This window comes from Hippichthys cyanospilos, chromosome 19, assembly GCF_059441005.1.
Source record: "Hippichthys cyanospilos isolate Australia breed blue-spotted pipefish chromosome 19, RoL_Hcya_1.0, whole genome shotgun sequence".
NCBI lineage: Eukaryota > Metazoa > Chordata > Actinopteri > Syngnathiformes > Syngnathidae > Hippichthys > Hippichthys cyanospilos.
The window spans coordinates 11,417,943-11,442,660 of record NC_142387.1 but is presented as its reverse complement, the minus strand read 5'-3'; the positions used below and the strand labels follow the sequence as shown (position 1 = coordinate 11,442,660).

Below are 24,718 nucleotides of genomic sequence, written 5' to 3'. Positions count from 1 at the left end.
CCTGCTCGGTTGGAGCCCATCCAAGGTGACTGAGTGCGACAGACGGGATTGGTCAACTGTACCTTTGCGACTAGCTCGTCAATTGTAAATGAATCCCGAGATTGCCGTTGAAGCGCTACTGGCCGACTAGCCCGTTTGGGACTTGATCAGGGAGAAGGAGTGAAAATGATTCCATTGAATTTATTTGCTGCACCTGCTCACCAGCTAAAACTTGATTTCAGTCATAAAGTTTTAGCATGACGATTTGACATCTGTGCAGCCTTGTTCATTGTCACTTGGAAGATAGATCAAAAAAAAACACACACACACATCTGACAGCACTGTAGATTCTGAATATCGGTATGCTGTTACCGTGGGTTCAAATTTTAGATTGTGAAAAATGCAGAACAAGGAAAAATTGACAAACTAATTTTAAAATAGAAAATATCGGTTGTTCTCTCAAAGCATTATGGTAAAAAAAAAAATGCAATGTCTGTAAAGCGTCTGCTTAACTCACCCTAATATTAACCAGTGTGAAATGGCATTGAGTGTCTCACCTGATTCCTAATATGTACAGTCTTAGCGGTCAATTTTGACCCATTTTGAAAAATCCGATTGACGAGAAGTTACATTTTCACTGCGAATTATTTTAAATGTGCTCAAATGTAAATAATGTCCTTGGTTATGAGGAGGCTTCTTTTTTTTCTCGTTAGTTTGCACTCAGTAAGTTAGCTGTGTTGCCCTGTGTGCCAAGTTTTTGCCATTACTTTATTTCATTTTAGTTTTATATTATTATTTGTAAATATCGAGCCTTGAAGCCTTGTTTATATGCTGCTCGTTTATAAAAAGGGAAATAAATAGAGATGCTTGACGAAACATGCTGAAAAATCCTGACTGATAATCCCGATTTCAATATTGACCAAAATAATCGTGATTATTATTTTGGCCCAGGGACTAATAGGATTGTAAATAAATGCTTAGACAGCTTTCCTCCAACCTGTTGCTTTTGCACGCACTTGACAGCGAATGTCTCCTCCCGTCACACTGCTGTGTAGGACAGGGCAGAAAATTTGTTATCTCTTATATTGTCAGTCAAATTGTTGGTTTGGGAGAAGCTGATTTAGGTCTTCTTGCTGTTTAATTTTAGGATTAGTGGACCAGATGTCTTCATGGATAAGGAGGGGCAGCAATCAAGATGGCAATCAACGAGCTCAATGATGCATCCTTGTTTACCGCTCTTCTCAATATCTGCTCTTGTCTGTACTTGAGTTTTTACAAGCTTTTCAAACATCATCCCACGCGGACCAAGGATAATTCCAGTGGCGTGAAACCATGTTATTCAACTCGCCCTTTCTAAACACTCAGCATAGTTGTGGTGTGATTAAAACACTATCTACAGGGTTGAAGTTCATGTTAGCAAAAAACAAAACAAAAAAAACGCTAAACTATAAGCACATATTAGCGGCTGTCGACTTTAAAGGACAGGATTGATCATTTTTATTGAGCGACTGCATGAACAAAGCTACAGTATGGTCTCACACACACCAATATATATATATATATATATATATATATATATACACTGTATTTTCCGCACTATAAAGCGCACCTAAAAGCCTTAATTTTTTTTAAAAGCTGATGGTGCGCCTTATAATCAGGTGCCCCTTATACATGGGTCAATATTGAGATTTGGATTCGTAGATAGGGAACAGATAAAAAAAATAATGTTTCTTTTCTGTGTTTACAGTTTAACAAGGTTAATCATATTGACATTGAATTATTGTGCTATTGAGTTTACTGTTATTATTTGAGTTATTATTGTTATTACTTTGAATATTGCTATATTGTGATTGAAAAAGTTTTAAAATATGTCATTAATTGAGGGTGCGCCTTATAATCTGGTGCGCCTTACATATGGAAAAAGTTTTCAAATATGTCATTAATTGAGGGTGTGCCTTATAATCCGGTGCGCCTTATAGTGTGGAAAATACGGTGTGTGTGTGTGTGTATATATATATATATATATATATATATATATATATATATATATATATATATATATATATTAGGGGCGTGCATCTCTTCAGTTTTCCTTTTTCAACATGAGAGAGAGAGAGATACACATACATAGATACACACACACACACGCATATACATATATATATATATATATATATATATATATATATATATATTAGGGGCGTGCATCTCTTCAGTTTTCCTTTTTCAACATGTAGGTCGTGCAAAATTTAAGGATGTTCAATACGAAAATCGATTCGGCGAGCTCAAAGGATACAATGACGTTTTACTGTCACTTTACGTACTTGGTTCAGTCTGAAGCTGTGAAGTTTTTTTTCAAAACAAAAGCTTGCTTTTTTAGTTTTTTTAGACTAAAGGCTGACCTTGAACACACAGGAAACACTCCCTCTTTTGCTTGCAGCTCTCGGCCTCACCTTTACTTAAAAAAGCCCCTCCTGCTGATAACAGCTGGAGAAATCACAGCAGAAGTGTGCCACCGGGTGCGGCATGGCATTGGCCAACCGCAAACAAATGGCTCTTTTGTGCGCAATCAGTCGAGACAGCTGTTCTATCCCTCACATTCCAAACGGCGATGTGATGGAATTCATAGTAAATCCTTTGAATACGTTTGACCTTTTATACATTTTTCAAGTTGAAAAATGGAACTCAAACACCAAGTTGGTGCTTGTCTGACACATGATTGAGGATTCTGCCTCGGCTCGGAGGCAGTAGAGCTAATTTCAACTACCCGGAGGCATCACCGGAGATTTTTTCCGCCGAGGGGGAACAAAAGAGCCATTATCTGTCTAAGTGGCCTACACAACCAACATTTAATTGCGACACGGCTTCTATTATAGAGGAGGCCACCGTTGAAGGATATACGATGAATGCAGATGAATACAGTATCATTTCTAGAGATGTCATGTGACAACACCACTGGAACAGAGTTGAGCTTCCACCTGTTTGCAGTACAAATGTCACCGTGTTTTTCAAACTAGAAGGTGCACGTAAAATTCTTTTTATTTTCTCCGTGCCATATAATCAGGTGTGTCTCATAGAGGGCTGGATGTCAAATTAAAGAATAAAGTTTCACTTACCGTATTTTCCGCACTATAAGGCGCATCCTCAATTAATGACATTTTAAAACGTTTTCCATATATAAGGCGCACCGGATTATAAGGCGCACCCTCAATTAATGACATATTTTCAAACTTTTTAAATCACAATATAGTCATACTCAAAGTAATAATAATAACTCAAATCATCTCTAAACTCTAAATAGCATAATAACTCAATGTCAATATGAGCAACCTTGTTCAACTGTAAACAAACAAAAGAAAAGCTTACTTTATCAGTTCATTCCCCATCTACGAATCCCAATCTCAATATTGATCCATATATAAGGCGCACCTGATTATAAGGCGCACCCTCAATTAATGACATATTTTCAAACTTTTTCAATCACAATATAGTCATACTCAAAGTAATAATAATAACTCAAATCATCTCTAAACTCTAAATAGCATAATAACTCAATGTCAATATGAGCAACCTTGTTCAACTGTAAACAAACAAAAGAAAAGCTTACTTTATCAGTTCATTCCCCATCTACGAATCCCAATCTCAATATTGATCCATATATAAGGCGCACCATCAAATTAAAAAAAAAAAAAATTAAGGCTTTTAGGTGCGCCTTATAGTGCAGAAAATATATAAGGCGCACCTGATTATAAGGCACACCATCATCTTTTAAAAAAAAATTAAGGCTTTTAGGTGCGCCTTATAGTGCAGAAAATACGGTATTTATTAGTTAGTCTCGCTTCATGTTCTGTAATGCACTATAACCGGTGTGCCTTTAGAATGAACGTTTCCGAAAATTACCTTTTCATTGAGACGGGGCTTTATAACAAGGTGTGACTGATAGGTCGTTCACGTTTGCAGGTCCTTCATTCAGTATTCACCAGCGGACGGCCCATGTGTCCGTTGTGGTTATTTAAAGCACCAATGCTCCGCCTACCATCAGTAAATCACTGCATGCCCGTCATTTGACTGCGCTTCTGTCCACGTATAATTAGACCCGTGGGTTAAAAAAAAAAAAAATTACATGGTGGGCAAGGCATTTAAAGTCACATGTTCGTTCATCATCATTATCAGCAGTTGGTCATTATTTCAGGCAAGCTGTTATCAGTCAGGAAAGTAAACTTTTGATTTATTATAGTGTAAAAACAGTGATCCCTCGTTTTCCACGGTTCATGGAAAGCCCGAGCGATAAGTGAAAACCGCCAAGTAGTGACCCCACTTTTTAAGTTTATAAAAAAATTAACAAGGATCTTATAAAACGTGATTAAAAAGCAGAGTTTACACTTTAAATTCAGATTCATTACAAAAGGCAAGAGGATCCTGAAGCTTTTTTTGTTTTCGCAATCTCTGTCTGCCCCCCCCCCCCCCCCCCCGCGCAAAAAAAGTGCTGTTCTCACCTGATTGGCCATACAATCTGCCACTAAGCTCAAGGGGCATGCCCTTGCGCAATAACCAATGAGGCCAGGAGTTGTAACCCACTCCCATTGGTTAAATTAAAACCGAGTCATCATTGGTGGCTGCGCCTTGTGGGCGGTACTCCTTCAGCTAACTGACAGATCGCTTGGCCACTCCCAAAAGAGGACACTTGTCCATTTTCTGTGGACAAATATTTATTGACATTGTTTTTTTTTTTTTTAAACAGGTCTGACACTTTATGTTGAATATTTTTTGTGGTTAAATATCCATTAATAATTAAGTTAATGGCTTGTTTTTGAGAACAGATCTCTACTGTAATCCCAAATAAGGAAGCTTTAAGTCTAATATTTTTCTGTGGAAAAATATTTCTTTTCAAGAAGCAGGGCCAACTCTTTATGTTGATTATTGTTTTGGACAAATATTTATGTTTGTTTCTTTTCATAACAAATGTCTTCTATGATACACGAGTTACTATAGTTTCATAAATCAGACACAGACGACATGTTTTAAGACTTTTTTTTTAACCCAAAAATATTTTGAGCTGGTTCAAGGGTACTTAGCTGAAAACATATTTCGCCCTGAAAAACAGGTTGAGAACCGCCGCTCTAGTAAAGAGGAAAACATTTTGCAAATTTTAAAATCATACCTCGCAGCTGACACCCTAATGGTAAACGGTTTTCGCAGATGGATTATTATGTAGCCGATGTGATTATACCGCCTCCCCATCATGGGTTCATTGTTTATGTAGCGCCCCGTAATGAGAAACCGGTGAGAGGGAGGGGACCCTAAATTCCAAACGACACAGTACAGTCTTATGAATCGCCGTTGATTACGTGAAAATGACTAATACACCATTGTCCCCTTACTTGTCGGCAATCAAACTCGGGGCGTTTCGTCCCCACCTGCGTTAGTAGCGTTGAATGGCAAGTTCACAGCCCCGCATCAATAACACAATAGTTTACCTCCGGCGTTCTTGGGGATCCTGACACAGTCGTCCATTTATTTTAATATCGGCGCAACTACCGAGCGCCGTCGTTAATCACGTTAAGGCTGCGGATAGGCGGCGGGGAACGGGGGAAAGCGGTCCGAGATGAGATGACGGACGAGGGCGGAGGAAGACAGAGGAGGGGGAATCGGTTTGGGGAATGCCACTTCTCATTGGGGAGGCTGTTGCTCATCTGTCATGGGCTCATTGGGGCATGGCTAAAGGCTCCCCGTTCAGTCAAACTCCTGTACGCATGACATTTCAATTACACAGCCGGCTCTCATAGTTCTCTCGGCGGCCAGATAAGCAAAGGCACCAAATGCCACACACAGTATGGTCGCGCGCGTACGGCCGCCCAAGAATGCCCCGTGGGTTATGTTTGAATAGATGGCACTCGAGCGTGTGACATCGTGCGCCGTACAGAAAACATTACCCCGAGCCTAACCGACGTGGCCGAGAAGAACGGCTCCATTTGTACACGTATGCCGCATCGGTGTCAGAAGTCCAAATTTTGGCTGATTCAACTCACTTGTGGAAATACTTGAGGCTGCGTCGTAGCGCTTTTGTGCGCCAGGCCACTTCCCGGAGAGAGATTCACTCGTGGACCTGAAATGAAACAACGGCGAAATCGTTGGACCGTCAGATGTTACGGAAGCGTAAACATGTTTTTAATCGTTCAAATGTACTTGCGAGTGGGTCCCAACATATTTACAAGTACAATTGGGTGTAATTGAAATTTACACATTTGCAAATAAGTCTGAAAATACTTAGGCTAAATGCTAAAAATATACCTTAGCATGTGGGACACTATGCTATGTTATTAGCATTTAGCTTACGAGTATTTTCAAACGTATTTGCAGCTATAGTGTTCCATCGTTACATCGTGGTTCGGTTATTGAGGTTAATCTTTTTTTCTCCCCCTTTCGGACAATTCATTAAAACAGCATTTTTATTTATTTTAAAAAGCTAACTATTTAAATTATAGACTATAACCATGCGTTAATTTTTTTTTTCATTTTACCTAATGGTAATTAAAACTAAGTTGTTTTTAGAACTTTTACCTTGCTATTTTTCCTGATTCCTCCTTATAGGAAGGAAAAATATTGATTTTGTTTCTTTATTCTTTCAACAGTAGAAAACAAACTTACAAAAAAAAGGTAAGTAAAAAAAAAAACAAAAAAAAAAAAACAACGGCTCAAAATCTATTTCACAGGGTTCGCAGAGTTTAGTATTTTTGAGAACATAACCCCAGCAATAAACGGTCAAAAATATGACCAAACTTATTTGAAAGTATGTTAGAATGTACTTGTAAATACTTTCAAAAAAAGGTAAGTAAAAAAAAAAACAAAACCCAACAGCTCAATATCAATTTCACAGAGTTCGCAGAGTTTAGTATTTTTGAGAACATAACCCCAGCAATAAACGCTCAAAAATATGATCAAACTTATTTGAAAGTATGTTAGAATGTACTTGTAAATACTTTCAAACATGTTTTAAGTACATTCCTGCGTACTTGTGAATACATTCAAACTAGTTCGCGGCTAAAACTTTTACGAGGGACCACTGAATGGTAAAAAAACATTTGCGAGTACGTACATCAGTTTACGTGGTCAAACGCATATGAAAGTATGTAAGAACGTAGTTGTAAATACTTTCAAACATATTTTAAATACATTCCAACGTACTTGTGAATAAAGTACTTCCAAATAAGTTCGAACCTAAAAATGTTACTCCACAGACATTCCAATGCTGTCGTGAGATATAACCTTCCCAAAAAAAACGAAATCAACCAACCAAGGCGTTATCGAGATTAGGGAGTATGAAGACCGAGGCGATAACGACTTTTAAAGGTCGAGACCAAGACTGCAAAAACAAAGTGGTCTCAAGACCAGTCTCGAGACGACGGCGGATGAAGAGGAACTTTTCTGTGCGTTGAGGTATACTTTTGATTGCGAATATGGTAATATCTCAATTAATGGGTCACCTGAAATGATATGCAAATTACTGTTAACAGTTGGGACAAAATTGGAACTAAGCGCTTAAGTTATAGAATTCTATTAGCAGGTCTTCTGCAAGCCAAATGTGACGATGGAAATCCTGGGGAAATAATGCAACTTACATTTGGAAAATTGTGGTAAACAGAGAGATGCGAAAATAGCTGATTGTAGCAACGGTTCTGGGAAGCCGCATGATGAGATAAAATGAGGTAATTACAGACTCCGGTCTAATTTGGATGATGTTTCATTTGTCAGTGCTGGTTTAAAGTGTATTTGTGGCCATTTTTTTTTTCCCATAACGTCCCCAAAAATGTTTGCTGTGTTCTGATTTGCCTACCGTATTTTCCGCACTATAAGGCACACCTAAAAGCCTTGTTTTTTTTTAAAAAGCTGATGGTGCGCCTTATAATCAGGTGCGCCTTATACATGGGTCAATTTTGAGATTCGTAGATAGGGAATTAAATGATAAAGTAAGCTTTACCTGTTTCTTTTGTGTGTTTACAGTTGAACAAGGTTGGTCATATTGACGTTGAATTATTATGCTATTGAGAGTTTAGAATTATTATTTGAGTTATTATTGTTATTACTTTGAGTATATTGTGATTGAAAAAGTTTGAAAATATTTCATTAGTTGAGGTTGCGCCTTATATATGGAAAATGTTTTCAAATATGTCATTAATTGAGGGCGCGCCTTATAATCCGGTGCGCCTTATAGTGCGGAAAATGCGGTACTTTGGTACTTTTCTCTTTTAAAACACCCACCCACCCACATACATTATATAAGCGATTCATACATTATTTTTTAGCATTATCTAAGCAGCTTTATTTGTCACATATCTCTCAAAAAACTGCGGTTTCTTACGAATCAAAACGAGACACGTAGAAGCCCTACTTTAATTTGGCCTTTGTGTTCACACTACGGCACGAGTAGTTTGTTTTCTTTTATAGAAATTCATCTGGTCTGCCGCTGCAAGCAATGGAATTATTTCAGACAGGGCCTTTCCATTTGATTGGATTATGGTGATTTGCCCTTTATGAATGCATCTCGCCATTGCCTAAAGAAGATGGATACTGTTTACCATTTTTTGGTTTGCGTTATATTGAACCGCTCTCATTCAATATACAGTCGGCGTTCCCCGGAGTCAGAGGAGAAATTAATGTACAAAAGCGCCATACCTATGCATCTCATCCTTTATTTCGGGATCGCATAAAGAAAAAAATAGGACGCTTTTCTTCTTCGGTGGTTTTCAAAATACCCCTGGGGGTATTTGAAGGAACTCAAATGGGTGCCATTATTTTAAACTCTATGATCCCCAAAGAGGACATTTGAAGTTGAAAAAAAAAATTCTGTGGACACATATTTATTCATAATTATTTCTTTTTGAGGAGAGTTCTCACACTTTAAGTGGATTATTTTTTGCAGATGAATATTGATTAAGTAAATGATTTATTTTTGTGAAGAGATTTCTACAGTAATCCCAAAAGAGGACATCTTATGTTTAGTATTTTTATATGGCAAATATTTACATATAATACTTTTTGAGAACAGGTCTGACACTTTAAATTGATAATTTTTTTTGTGGACAAATATTTATTAATGATTAGAGGTTTAATTTTGTAAACAGATCTCTACTGTAATCCCCAAAGAAGACATCTTATGTTTAATATTTTTATATGGGCAAACATTTACTTATAATAATTCTTTTTGAGAACACATTTTTGAGGACAGTTCTCACACTTTAAGTGGATTATTTTTTGCAGATGAATATTGATTAATAATAAGTGAATGATTTATTTTTCTGAACAGAACTCTACTGTAATCTCAAAAGACGGCGTCTTATGTTTAATATTTTTATATGGCAAATATTTACTTAAAATTCTTTTTGAGAACAGGTCTGTCACTTTAAATTGATTTTTTTTTTGTGGACAAATATTTATTAATGATTAGAGATTTTATTTTGTAAAAAGATCTCTACAATAATCCCAAAAGAGGACATTTCATGTTGAATATTTTTCTGTTAAAAAATATGTATTTATTTTTATTTATATATGAGAACAGTACTGAAACTTTGTTGATTTTTTTTTTTTTGGTGGACCATTATTTGTTAGTGATTAGAGATTTAATTTTGTAAACAGATCTCTACATTAATCCCAAGAGCGGACACTTCCTGTTGAATATTTTTCTGTGAAGAAATATTTATTTCTATATGAGAACAATACTGAAACTTTATTGATTTTTTTTGTGGACCAATATTTATGAATAATTATTTCTTTATGATAACAGATCTCTTCTATGATCCAAAAGCGGACACGTTATGTTGTTTTGTGGAGCGATACAAATCAGGTTTAAAAGGTTCCAATAGTTTAATTTAATGTATTTATAGTTTAATAAATCAGACAATGGTGGCATGTTTTTGTTTTGTTTTTTTTTTGTTTTTTTTGCACTTGTTAGTAGGTACTTGGCTGAAAACATATTTCACATATTGAGAACTACTAATTTATATAATATCTATGCTCAAACCAACAACTGTTGAGCCATTTTATGCTACAGCTCTATTTTTCCTACGAATAATTATTCCTTAATCGTTTGCAAACACACTTATTCAACTACGCTGTCATTTTAAAAAAAAAACATTTCGGGTTATACTTTATTGTTCTATTTTAGCTTGCCACCAACTGCGCCGTTAAGCGGGATTAACTCTGTAAGGCATCACACATGCCATTTTGTAAAGAGGACTGTTGGCGCACACAGCTTGTTGGCTTATCGTGTGTATGTGCATGACATTTTTTTTTCTTTTCATAACATTCAATGTACAGATGACATTCTCAAAAGAATCCGTGTTCGTAATGACTTGCAAATCCAGCTGACTGTCTGCAACAAATCTCTTTCGGGGGTAGAACTCCTTAGAGTGTAAATAAAAAGGTACATAGCTTTTTTGTTTTTAAATAATTTAGTAATTCAGCAACTTTTATTACCATATGCCATCTGAGAATAGGTGACATTTTATTTCACCGCATGATGAATCGTTGACAATTTCATGCTGTAGCAATAACCTTTGGATTTTTCCCAAAATCTACTAGTCGTAAAATGTAAGTGGGTCACGCCTCCAACTTTACATTTTATTGCTGACTTGGAATCTATTATACATTTGTCATCGTTAAGCAAAGGTGTTTTTACAACTTGTTTGTAACTATGAATGGAGTTATAGTTTACCCGATTGTAAAATTATTTGTGATCATGAGACGTGATGCCGCGATTCAGGTCGTGAGATGTGACGTGCAGCAGCGTAAACAATAAAAGACAAAATTAATAAGCTTTGTTAAAAACATGCATGGTCTCCACTGAGTATAACCGACCATATTTTTGGACATTATGGCAGTTAATCTCAAAACTCGACAGTCCGCCTTGGACGTCGGCATTTCCGTGTATTACTGTGTTTTCCGCACTATAAGGCGCACTGAATTATAAGGCGCACCCTCAATTAATGATATATTTTAAAACATTTTCCATATGTAAGGCGCACCAGATTATAAGGCGCACCCTCAATTAATGACATTTTAAAACTTTTTCAACCACAATATAGTAATACTCAAAGTAATAACAATAATAACTCAAATAATAACTCAAATCTCATTAGCATAATAACTCAATGTCAATATGAGCAACCTTGTTCAACTGTAAACGCACAAAAGAAACAGGTAAAGTTTACTTTATCAGTTTGTTCCCCATCTACGAATCCCAATCTCAATATTGATCCATATATAAGGCGCACCTGATTATAAGGCGCACCATCAGCTTTGAAAAAAAATAAGGCTTTAGGTGCGCCTTATAGCGCGGAAAATACGTTACTTTGATCTTATGTTCAGAAAAAAATGTTTACAAGTGATTGCATATGAGCAAAAATACAATTTATAATGTCTGAATCATAATTGAAGTTGAATACAGTTTTACAGCTAACTGTTAGTTTCCCTTAATGTGCAGTAAAGCTCTTTATAATCCAGTGCGGTTTAAAACCCTATTTGCTTTATAATCCTAGTATATCCTTTATAACGAGGGTGCCGTATAACTATGTGTGCCTTATTTGCCAATACGCAGGACTGTAAATGCGGAAATTTCCAAAAATAGACCTGTACATTGAGACTATATTGAGATATTCCTTGAGATTATCCGGTGCACCTTGTAGTCTGAAAAATAGTGTATATTTACATTGAGAATTGGATAATTGCTTAAATTACCATATTTTTCCAACAATACGGCACCCTGGGTAATAAAATGCAGTTCAAATAAAAAGTTTCCATAAAACTATGCTATAAGGTGCACCTGGGTTATAAAGTGTTGAGACGAGTTATACGGCGCACCAGGTAAATGTTGCATGACTGCACATTAGGAGAAACTAATCAGCATAAACAACAATTCAAACTTTATACAACTTTAAAGCGACATCCTTACATAAGCAAACCTCATTAAAAAGCGTTCTGTCATTTTTTGAGAAAATGAAATGATTTTTAATGACAAATACTGCATATGGCAGATGCAATGTTTACAAAATGGGAAGGTGACAAATCACTTAAATTTGTGTGTTTGTGTTGACTGTGTGACAGTAATATACTGAAATTGGCAGGCTATAGCTAAATTGCTTCAAAATCAGCCCCTTTTTTTTTTTAATCTGCTATTGTATGAGATGAACCTTTCATGACGATCGAGGAAAGCGGCTCCCATTGCCAGTTTTGTTTAACTTCAAACTCGCGGAGACAGTCGGTCGTCTTTTTTGTACATTAGCACAGAAAAACAAAGCATCCAAAAAACACAACAGATGGTGCAAGCCTGCGCACGGAGATTTGCATTGTCGCCATTTATCCCGCGACAACTGTCGAGAAAACAGCATCGAATAATGCTAACCGAATGCGAAGGGAATTCAAGCGTGGAAGTATCTGGACATTTGTTAGGGGACCGCTGCGGTCGTTTCAATGGATTGCACCATCATGTCGCCATTTTGAGACTGCCCTCGGTGTCGTACCAACCTGCACACCTTTCGTTAAAAATAAATGAGCGATTCAACGGCTACACGTTCAAGAAGCCGATTGGTACCCAAGTGACCAAAGGTGAAAAATACGGTAACACATATAAGCTATTTTTTTTTACCTATGCGTGTTACTATTTACCAAATACGGATGATTAAAAAACTACCTACCCCCCTACTACTAACCGCGATCCTGACACCACTAAAGTAAATCACTCCGCTTTCAAACATTTCTCCGTACTCGTGGCTTTGCGTTATACTACCCGCCTACTGATCTTACAGCGCCAAGCGCTTTGCCTGTCCGGAAGTGGAGAAGATCTATCAGAATTATAAAACCAAACCTTTGATCAGAGGATTTAGGATTATCAAGAAGTTGCAATTTAAAGTTAAAAGAGGCAGCAGATCGTTGAACTGCTAAAACCTCTTCGGCTGACAAAGTAGATAAGGCTCGAGACGACTGACGGAAAGAAATAGTAAATACTAATTCCATGGTGTGTGATTTTTTTCCCATTCCATATACATGAAACATACATTTGTTTGCTTGGTCGCATTTTTTTGCCCTTGCGTTCGATGACCGAAATATCAATCGTATCATTTGAGGGTTTTACATGCGCGGTGGTCTTGAAAGACTTCCTGTTTGGCCTAAATTAGCCATTCGCACAAAGATTTGCTTCAAAAGTAATTGCTGGAGAAGCTTATCGAGATCCAGTCACCTTTACTTATTGCTCAAACGCGAGCGCTCGCTGAGCTTTTTAATATCTTTCGAGATCTAACGAACAGCTTGAATATTTGTAAATAGCGCATTTGAAGGAAAATAATTGAATCTCCACACCTGATGCATAAGAGGGGCACGGAGGAGACGTTTAAGAGTACTGTATATTAATTGCAAACCAAAGGAGCTCAATTTAAACCACAAGCTGCAGTTAATTAGGGTTGTTGTGGGGGCAACATAGCAAAGCGTGTCAGAAAGAAACCATGAATGAATTTAAACAGGGCTATTGAGATTGAGAAATAATTCCAGATAACGCGTCTCCGAAGCGACAGGTCCTCGGTGAGTAATAACAAAAAGAGGTTGAGGTTAAAGGTCACTTTAGAGGTAGCTTTATTGGCTCTCATTCCGGTTAAGCGGTTATAATTCTCAAAGGACTGTTTCTCTGAAAACCCACTTGGCGGTTTTCTTATAATTGGGTTAAAACAAATTCATCTACTGATGGGCATTGTACAGTACCGTATTTTTCGCCTTAATTTTTTTTTAAAGTTGATGGTGCGCCTTATCATCCGGTGCGCCTTATATATGGATCAATGTTGGGATTGGGATTTGTAGATGGGGAATGAACCGATAAAGTAAGCTTTATTTTGTGTGTTTACAGTTGAACAAGGTTGCTCATATTGACATTGAGTTATTATGCTATTGAGAGTTTAGAGTTATTAGAGTTATTATTGTTATTACTTTGAGTATTACTTTGTTGTGATTGCACTGGAGGAAAAGTTCCCTGATATAAATATTGCACTACATGTTATACCTTGCTGTTAAAAGCTAAACTGTCACGGAAATACGAATAAAATAAAACATATGACAGTTGTTTATTTTGTGAGTGAATGGAGTTGTCAGAAAGCTGGTTTGTAATTTACTAATAAAGTTTGACTGCTGCTACTGTTGCACCTTATAATGCGGTGCGCCTTATATATGGAAAACGTTTTAAAATATGTCATTAATTGAGGGTGCGCCTTATAATCCAGTGCGCCTTATAGTGTGGAAAATACGGTGAATATTTTTGACTGACTAGTTGAATTGAATTGACAAAACAGAATAAATCTCATCTTTGTAAATTCGGGCAGCGAACATCAGTGTAAAGTTGAATGTTTTGTTTTTCCTTTTCCTTGCAACGCAGCTTGAGGTCTTTTTGCCGTAATACATGAAGCTGCGCACCATCCACGTTCCAGCAAGTTTATGATTGTGTGCGTTTATGTCATGAAACCACAATTAATAAACGAGTCACATGGAATACCCTTCCGTGTTCAATAACCAGGGTATTCTTAATTGAATAGAATATTAACTTAAAAGTCAGTATCATGTGGCATTATGGGAAAACGGTGATACATTTTTAGCATTACAGTAAAATGTATTTGCAGGTGCGTTTGGACATATTTGTAATTGAAATGTTTTTCACTGTAATGATCTAAAATAAGCATGATATGACGAACTGGCAATCGGGCCAGGAAAACGGCAATAGATATGGCAGGTGGGTGGGCTGCGGCACATTTGTTTAAAGTGTATCCTCAGCCACAAATACATGATGGGCTCCCTGCTGCAGATAATACAGAGCAACATTATAGCCACGCTTAAAGTAAACGGAAGCAGCTGGGGACATTTGACTACGAAGAGCCGCAACAGGCTGATGACGCGCTCTTGTAAACACGCTTCATCAAACGTGGTCATCATCTTTGTTTGGACAAAAGATGAGGCCTGTTTCAACATGGCTAAAGGAACGCCTTTTAGCCCGGCTGCTGAAGATATGGATTAGCTGTCTTTTTCTCTGGGCCCAGCTTTTTCTTCTTCACATCTTTTTTTTTTTTTTACTTGACATCTCTCTGTACACACACACAAGCTTCTGTTTTCTTCCCGCTTCCCACCCCACACATGCGGCCCACTGGCTCAGTTTGCCAGTGTGGATTATAGCTCTCTCACGGCTATCATGATCTTACACAAACAGCATTTGTCAGCTCATTTATCACAGTTCCCCCCCGGTTGTCCACTCTTGTCTATTCATCTGTGCTCTATTTCTGCATCCCTGCCTCCGGGGTGAAAATACATGTTACCTCCGCAACTGAATATAACCCCCAAAAGCCCCCCTGTCATATGTGCAAATCTGCCAATGTCAATGGCAATAGATGATGCCTCGCTAATTCCTTCATACAAAATGGGGCGCAAGAGGTATTTCGTCCAATCCTTTGGTCAATACATCAAAGGCATTTCACATCAAATGGAAATAATTGAAAGAAGACACTGGGGGAGCTGAAATTTCACCCTGATGGTGGAAAACATGTCAAAGTTCCACAAGGTATGACCACTGAGTGGGAGTGTGCCATCCTTGGCTTAAATCAGTGTTTTTTAATTATGTTTTACACCCCCCCCAGTAAAGAGATACATTTTGCACCCCCCCCAACTCTCCGCACCATCTATAAATAAGATTAGTATCTACAAAAGTATGATTAAAACAATATCATGTTTAACATTAACAAAATAAAAACGCAAAAACGAACTTTCGTCAACTGTTAACTACTTTTTTGCAGTTACAGGTTAGTCTAAAGCGGAAAAAAAAACAAGTGCAACAGTGTGCCTGGAAAAAAAAAAAAAATCCCAATCCTTATTTTATTGCAATTACACTTAAGGTGGCAAAAACCAAGTCTTTTTCCAGGGTTCATTCGCACAGCACTATAGGGGCCCGTCCCACTATTTCGTCCGATTGCCTAAACAGGCAAAACGTCCAAAAGCATCCGCAACAGCCATTATTTAAATTCTAACGTACCCCTACATTTCTCTAAAATCCTGAAAATCCTTGCCTCTTAAGACCTAAAAACAGAAAAACGTGCGCATAATAACGGCCGTTTTAACCGGTTTCGAAAATGACGTGGAAGAAAACGGCCCCAAAATGGACAAAATACCGCCCAAGAGTTAAAGTTAGCTTGATCATTATACCATGTTCCCGTACCTTCATGTCTGTCATCAAAAGGCTTCACACAGTTCAGAAACAAGATATCTCAGGCTCTCTAATACGATCTGGGTGAATCACAGCTCTCTGATACACATTGATGCTCAAGCCTGAAAGATAAGTGAGTTCATCCTTAAAAGCATCCATCCAACAATTTTCGACGTAGACTGCTTGTCCTCATATTGTCTTTGGGTGAGCAGCAGCCGTTTCTGGCGGACTTTGAGTGAGAGGTGAGATATGCTTTGAATCAGTCAATGGCAAAATCTTTAGCACTCGCAGTAAAACCTACGGAACATTTAGAGTCCTCAATAAGAAGTCGTCGGGTAAACCAAAGTTTTGAGAGAGAAAAACACCAATATAACCTCGATAATAGTTACGGTATAACCGTGGCGGTAGGAAATCCGAAATCCTCAAATTATCATCGGGCCCGTTCGAAGTGTAACCGGTTGACTGAGTAAATTTTAGTCTCGAAGTTGCCCAAATAAAGATGCAATTCAGAGAAAGGATAGCACATAATACGTGTCAAACTCACGCTCGTCCAAAATTACATCGGTATCGGTTCGAGAACTATAATGGCAACCGTAAATTGAATTTCGCTGTGAGGGTTTTATTATACGTTGGCAATGATTTTCTTTTAACCCGAACGACCCGAGTTTGAAACGCAAACGCCTGAGGGTGTGTTTATACGTGCTATCATAACATAGAATCACAAACTACCCTGCGTCAAAGATGACAGTCCTAGCGTTTTAGCGGGAATAAATGTGCATAATTAAGCATGATGTGAACATGTCAACAGGTATATAAAGCAACAGAATATCATCTTTCAGCCGTTATATCGCTGTTTGCCGTTTGTTTGCGCAGACAGCATATTGATTGCTTCCTCGCCGTCTTTGCAGAGGGCAGTTGCGGAGCTTTAGAGTCATAAAAGCAAATACTGTATTCTACTGCCAGTCCCCGTGGAAAAGCCGAGAACAATTGGTCAGCAGACCTTGGCTGGTGTGGGAAGAAAGAAGCTCAATTATTAATGACGCATTCATATGAGATTTTAGCTAAAAAGTCTATTGAGCGTAAATCTGAATTTTTCTATAATTTTCCAAAGATTTCATTATAATGTAGTGCGATTTCAAAAATAGCAAGATGAGCATTGACGACGGAATCTATTCATGCAGTGTTCTTTAACTCTACCTTCATTTCTGTGCTGAACTCAGTGTTGTCCTTTTAAAAAAATAAACAAGAGTCAAAAAAATATGTTTAGCGAGTGCATGTTTGCTTGGCATCGGTGATTCATCAGGGGCGGGTAAATCAGAAAACCTTGAAGCAGGCAGCGTCTGAATTTTTCTTCAGGATGAGTAAAATGCCATTCCCTCTCACCATTCCACATGCTGTCTTTTCAAATAAGAGTCTGAAGAGAACGGGCATTTTTTTTTTCCCCAAAGATTATGCTCATAAATTCAATTATAGATAATTTCTTGATAGGAACGAAATGTGCAAATGGGTAACTATCGCGAGTTGTTTTTAAGATATAATGTGTCTTATAAGGCATAGATGTAACTTTGATTAACAGCATAATACAAGCCTAGTGACCCGACAGGTTTTTTTCTGCCCAGACCGTCGACGGGTATTTTTTCCAGTCTGTCAATGATCGCCAGTCTTGGTGGATTTTTTGAGAGAAACCCCGAAGAGTGAACTATCATTTTTATTTGGCTTTTCCCTGCTCTAAGACCTTGGTTGTTTTCGTCAAAGGTAATATTACTAGAACACAAACGCAGTACATGGTATGATCGTACCGTAGTCTGTAATGACTTTTTACTAATTCACCCAAAAGGCATATTTTCACTTCCAGTAAGCAGTAATTCAACACCAGGTATGTACTTTTAGGCACTTAAGTAGTAAAATAATCATTTGGTTACTCTACTATTATTTAATTCATGTAGTACCAGCGATTTTCAAAAGACTCCTTTAGCCAACCTTGAAGTAGATATAAATAAGTATCTGGGAATGAATGAATGTGCAACAGTTCCAAAAACCAGGAAGTAGTTCACGAACAAGTCCATACTGAGAGTGTCTATGAACCTGGAAATTTCTGTGGATATCCCTTAGTTTCCTTATTATAAGGCACACCAGATTATAAAGCGCACCTTCAATGAGTGGCCTATTTTAAAATGTTTTTCACATATAAGGTGGACTGCATTATAAGGTGCATAGAATAGAAGCTACAGTAGTGGCTGAGGTTGCGTTAAGCATCATCTAGATGAAGCAGTGCTAAGGGGGATTTCAACAAAGCAATCAGATGAATCAGTCAAACTTTATTGATAGACGATCAGAAATTAAGACTAAAGAAGATTTTTGGAAATTACTATCTGAAGATTGGGGAAAGAAAAAACCCATTGATTGTATTAAAAGATTATTTAGATTAATGCCAAGATGAATAAAGTGTTATAAAGAATATAATTATGACTAAATAAAAATTAAAGTTCTTTTTTTAAAATTAAATTCCAACCAAAAACCTTATTTTTTTTTTTTTTGTTGATTTAAAAACCATTTCTGGATTTATTTTTTTTAAATTGCTCTTTCTTTTAAAAAAAACTCACATTTTTTGCACCTTATCCCGATATAATTTGCTTCAAAATTGGATCATATATAGCATATTAAAATTTCAAATAAAAATAAAAAAAAATGGTCAAAAATACATTTAGAACTGAGATGCATTGGTAAAAATTCAAGAATATACATGGCGATTAAGTTACTTTATTTTTTTGTCCCCAAAAATGAAATCAAGGTTTATGCACTGTATAAGGCGCACCAGATTATAAGGCGCACTGTCATCTTTTGAGAAAATTTAAGGCTTTAAGGTGCGCTTTATAGTGAGTAAAAAACTGTCTGAGAACCAGTCTATTCATTTGTGTCCACTATTAGTGGACATTAGTTATTGGTCTCTTATCTTTTCACTCATACCCTACTAAATCTTTTCCAATTGTGTCTTGCGTTAAAATTGCTGGGACAAAATGGACACAACAGCAGACGCAAAGAAAAAAAAAAGGCTGGGTCTTAAGAGGACATACTGTTCCGCAATATCTACTCGTAGAAAAACAGGGAAACTCACATTGTCATTTTTTTGTGGCCAAACACCAAACAGCCATGGGGACGAGAAAACAGAGTGCAGAAATAGCGTAGGCAGAATTCTTGCTTAGGGACTGAAGACTGAATTGTTTACCGGAAGAAAAAAAAAAAAAGTCAGAAAGGTCATAAAAAGGCCACGTTGAAAAAAAAAAACAAAAACAGAGCTCAATGCCAGGACGACAATTCAATTTTGTTTCAAATTCAAAACTGCTTGCTCATACGCTTAAAAGCACATATACATAACGGTTAGCTAAACGCTTGAAAATGACCCGAATCGCAATGAGTGTACGGTCCAATCGTTTACGGAATCACTGCGACCACATGCTGGTAGGGTAAACAAGTGTTGCTTGAAAAGAAAAAAAAAACAACAAAAATGCAGCCATTTATCAATCCCGGGTCAGTGACATCATTTCAAATGACAGCATCCTGTGGTGTTACTGCCGCTGACTAGGGCAGCGTCAGCAGCGATGTCAAGTACGGTTTGTTTGGCGACGCAAAAAGAAAAAGTGCACCGGCGGAGGTTTGGAGCTTTCAAGGAACATTGCCCCAAAGTGGAGGAAAGCTACGAGGCTTGGAGCAAGGTCACCCACGCCAAATAGACAAACTGGCGCCGGGGTGCGCTTTTGGAAAATGATGGATGCATAGCGTTTAGTTTTTCTGCCGTGGGTTTCGCTATTTTCGGGAAATGGTAGCATCGTACCTCAAGATCATGCGATGCAACTCAAGACAAAGTTTTGATTGCGTTGAGGTCAGAAAAATGTTGCTATACGAAATTCATGTTGCATAAAATAGTTAGGATTGTGAAAATCAGTACATGGGTTCGCCGATAAAAGGCAAAAATTTTAAATATACACTCATTAACTGACAGCCAATCAATCAATGTAATCAATAATTATTTTTGACGATTGAATAATCATTTTGAGACCTAAAAATCCTCAACATTTCATCACCTTCGCAATAAATAGCCTCTTATTTGTTTTCATTTATGAAATCATGCGAATGATCATTGTTTTCCATTAAAATAGTATAATACAATCATCTCTTACTTAGAAAAACAATTAGTGATATTTTATTCTATATTCCGATAGGCGAACCAAAAAAGTAATTGAAGAATAAAAAAACAACGTTTGCCATTATTTCCTGCACTGTTAATTTGTGAAAATATCCTACTTTTGAAAAATTAAAAAGAAAAGTGGTTTTGAAAGTGAATCATAGACAAAGGAACTGACTAATAAAAAAATAAGTTGATTGCAACCCGAATCAAATTCACATCAAGAAACTAACCTGCAATCTTTAAATTTGAAAATAGCCATTTTATAGTGGCAAAAATTACACATCTTTATTTTGTTCATTGTTATTCCATAAATGCTGAAAATGTCCAACTATAAGCCACAACTTTTTTCTCATGGTTTGAGCCCTGTAGCTTATAGTCAAGTGCGTCTTATCTGCAGTTCTTTGCACTAGCCACTTGGGGGCAATCCACCGGTATAATAAATACATTGAATAAATGTATAAAACTTTGCTGTATAAAATGGCATGTTCAGTCTGTTGAAGATAGGATATTGCTATAATTAATATGTATACATATATTTTTTTATTACTATTTTCTAGTTAAATACAGGTTTTTGCCTTTTTCGCCGCTTTTGTGTCACAATCTTGCCTTGTCAAGCCCAAATTACACATCCTGATTACGCATATATATATATATATATATATATATATATATATTATATATATATGTTCCCTAGTTAAATACACGTTTTTGCCTTTTTCGCTGCTTTTGTGTCACAATCTTGCCTTGTCAAGCCCGAATTCCGCATCCTGATTTAAGGTTAAATGTTCAGCCCCAACAAAACCCCAGAGTGGTTTCCACCAACAGATGGCAACTTCACCCCCCCCCCAAAAAAAAAAAGATGTTTCCATGTGCTCTCATGCAGCAAAAATGGTATTGCACTGTGACAGCATCATTTTCATTCACCATGAATCTCGCTACAATCACGAAAAGTTGTCATGAGACCCAAGTCAGATTGCCATTTGCGCTCCCTCGTGACTTCCCTATAATTACCGTTTGTAAAAACAAAAAAATAGCCATTTCTGGCTTTCTCCCTTTTTCTTCTTCTTCTTCTCTGATCGGTGCATAAAATCCACTTTACTAGACCAAAAAAAAAAGTTCCCCATGTATTCTACTACGGGAGCGTTTATTCTAAAATAAATCCCACCTACGAAACCACAGAAGGGAAATATTGTCTTTTACAAATGGCTATGTCATAAGGTCTGTGTTTCAGGTTATACGCGCACTGTTATTCTGTATCGGTAACTGATATGGCTGTTCGCCGAGTACGTTGGACCATCATTCTTGCTCCTATCTAACAAAGTATTCCCTCGTACAGTGCATGAAACACAGGCCGGGGAATCAAATATATTTACACCGTCCTTGTGTATCGCCGCCGTTGTGATTGTATTAAAATGTAAAGGAATACAAGTTGAGCTATGGGTTTTTGTCTCTGGCTGATGATTACAAATGATCGTGTTAAATATAATTACAGGCACATATCCTTTATAAGGTAAGAAAACAAAATAACGTCGTTATGATCAAAACAGATTGTTTTTGCACTCCTGAGATATGATTCGCTTCCTGTTGATCTAATAAGCTAAAGCTAAAATATTCATACTCAGAAATGTAACTATATCACAGTGGCACATTAATATTTCAAGAAGAATATTTAGTGTCTTCAATCACGGGGTCGCGCATACCGTGTTTACTTTTAATCACTTGTTTAATGCAGATGATGAGTTGGCCTGAAAGCGAGGAATGTCACCATGTGTACACAAAAACATGAGCGTAAATTTGATATCAGAAGCCTGAAAAAAGGGTTTCTACAAGTATCATATTTCTAATTTTACTCAATATTTTGCAAGGTTAGATGAAGTTGGACCAAGTACTCTATTCTACGGACTAAAAGGTGCCCCGGATTATCGGGTCACCGGGTCTCAATGAAAAGGTCTATTTTAGGAAATTTCCATTTACAAGGCACATTAGTTTTACAGTACAGCAGGTTATGAGGAAAACCCAAGTATAAGGCGCACCGGGGTTATAATCGCTTGCATAACTGCCAAAAAAACAGACTGAAATTGAACTACACGTCTGTTAAATATGTGTATCAAAGAAAGCAAATTCAACACCAAACTATGCACCACTTGAGATTAATTTTCTCAAACATTACCAGGGTGCATCGATGTTGGTTGTCAAATTTCTTCCTTTTTACATTCATTACGGTCACAAAAATACAGTACTTTACAACTGTCCATAAGTGAGTGAATAGTAGCAAAAATACATTCTTAATGGGCTAAGTCTGAGTAAACAAATTTGAATTTATGCATTGGGCCGGTTTGTTTTGCTTAATATGCAGTAATGTGCCTTATAATAGGCTCCCCGTTATAACCGGTCCACTTTATAACTGGTTCACCTTACAACCAGTGCAGCTTATACCCTGATGCACCTTATAACCCAATGAGCCCTTATAAAAGGAAATTTCCCCCAAAACAAACAGGAACCTTGCAAATGTCCCTTGCAAGTGTGCCTCAGGGTCCAAAAACATAACCAAAAAGCCAAACCGGGCCAAAATGTAGTTTCATTTTTACGCAAATGCTAAAATGCAAGTTTTTGCCCAAATACTGCTCACAAATACTCCAAAATCATAAACAGGAACCAGCCATCCTGTTCCGTAACGCACACAACTGGAAGTCAATTACACAAACCACCAGAAGGACAAGACGCCATGTAATAGTTCTATATATCAGTCTGGCAAATATTACCCCGTGAGTGAGCAGATCAGTGCCTGACAATGTAGTAAAATGAACAGGCCTTATTTAAAGCCCATCTATGAGAGAAACTGATGAGACTCTATTTTTACATATCTCATCATCAGTTAAGCATTTCTTTCCCCCTTTTGTGACACACCGCTCACCCCTCTATATTCATAGCCGGTTACTCACCAGATCTGCTGTATTCCCGTGCTTGAAACAATTATTCTAGGTTGGAGTTTCATTCTTTCTGACATACTGGACATTTACCCAAAGTCATACTGTGAGCAGCTTGGCCGATTTGTTTCACTGCAATGCTGTTGGCAGTGTTAAGCCATGTTAGACTTTTTTTATATGCTTCAGGTGGCAGGACTGTGTTTTGCCTGCTGAAAAGTTAATCGGGAAACCTACTGCCTAACCTCGAATTTTCCATTGAATAGAAAGGAGGAAAAAAAAAAACTTTGTGTAGTGTCAGTATTCACGCTGGCTACTTCAATTTGACTGAAGTATCATTCTTTGCGTTCACAAGGGCAAAAATTCACCCAAAAACTGTTCGAAAATTCTGTGGTCTGATGAGACAAAGATTGACACACCATGCTCAATTTTGTATATTTCTAATCTTGGTATAATGTGGTATTGTGTGAAGAAATTTAATGGTAACTAAAAGTATTTTTGAAAGAGGGCTGTAAAAAAAAAAATCTGAAAAACGAAGCACCAATCACATTCGAGCAATCTATTCATCAGTAAGAAGCTACCTCACTGATGATGTCAAGTGCATTGCGTTTTTTCCGCATTATAAGGCGCACCGGATTATAAAGCGCACCCTCAATTAATGACATATTTTAAACCCTTTTCCATATATAAGGCGTGCCGGATTATAGGGCGCACCCTCAATTAATGAGATATTTTCCAACTTTTTCAATTACAATATAGTAATACTCAAAGTAATAACAATAATAACTCTAATAACTCTAAACTCTCAATAGCATAATAACTCAAAGTCAATATGAGCAACCTTGTTCAACTGTAAACACGCAAAAGAAACAGGTAAAGCTTACTTTATCAGTTCGTTCCTCATTAACAAATCCCAATCTCAAAATTGATCCATATATAAGGCGCACCTGATTATAAGGCGCACTATCAGCTTTTTAAAAAAAAAAAATTAAGGCTTTTAGGTGCGCCTTATAGCGCGGAAAATACGGTCCTTTGACAAAATGACCAATCTAACAAAGGTGAAATTTGAACACAACCACATAACCTTGAAAAAATTGCAATCATAGGATGTCAATTGTGTTTTTATGTTTGCTTGGAATGTTTTCAGGTCCTCCCTTGCAAGCTTTCATTTGCTGGCTGCGATAATCATAGACTATTATGTATAACGTAGATAAACCAATCTGAGAACATGTACGCTCCATTTTTTTCCGACTGTGTGTTTGAGCATGCGTCTTTTTAATATGCCGCGCACGATGTATGGGTTAAGTACTGAAGTAGACTCCATAATCGAAATTGCACCTAATAATACGGTGCGCCATATGGTGCGGAAAAATACGGTGGTCCCATGAGGATAAAACTAACCAAGCTCGG

At 37.2% G+C, this 24,718-nt stretch overlaps 1 long non-coding RNA gene across 1 annotated transcript in view; it reads right to left on the bottom strand.

The window, feature by feature from the left end:
* The window catches only part of LOC148407908 (uncharacterized), a 70,936-nt gene that overhangs the window by 26,663 nt on the left and 19,555 nt on the right, over window positions 1-24,718 (bottom strand). Inside the window, exon 2 of the long non-coding RNA XR_015863627.1 lies at window positions 6,009-6,085. This is a non-coding gene — a long non-coding RNA (uncharacterized LOC148407908). The remainder of the gene's footprint in view (window positions 1-6,008; window positions 6,086-24,718) is intronic.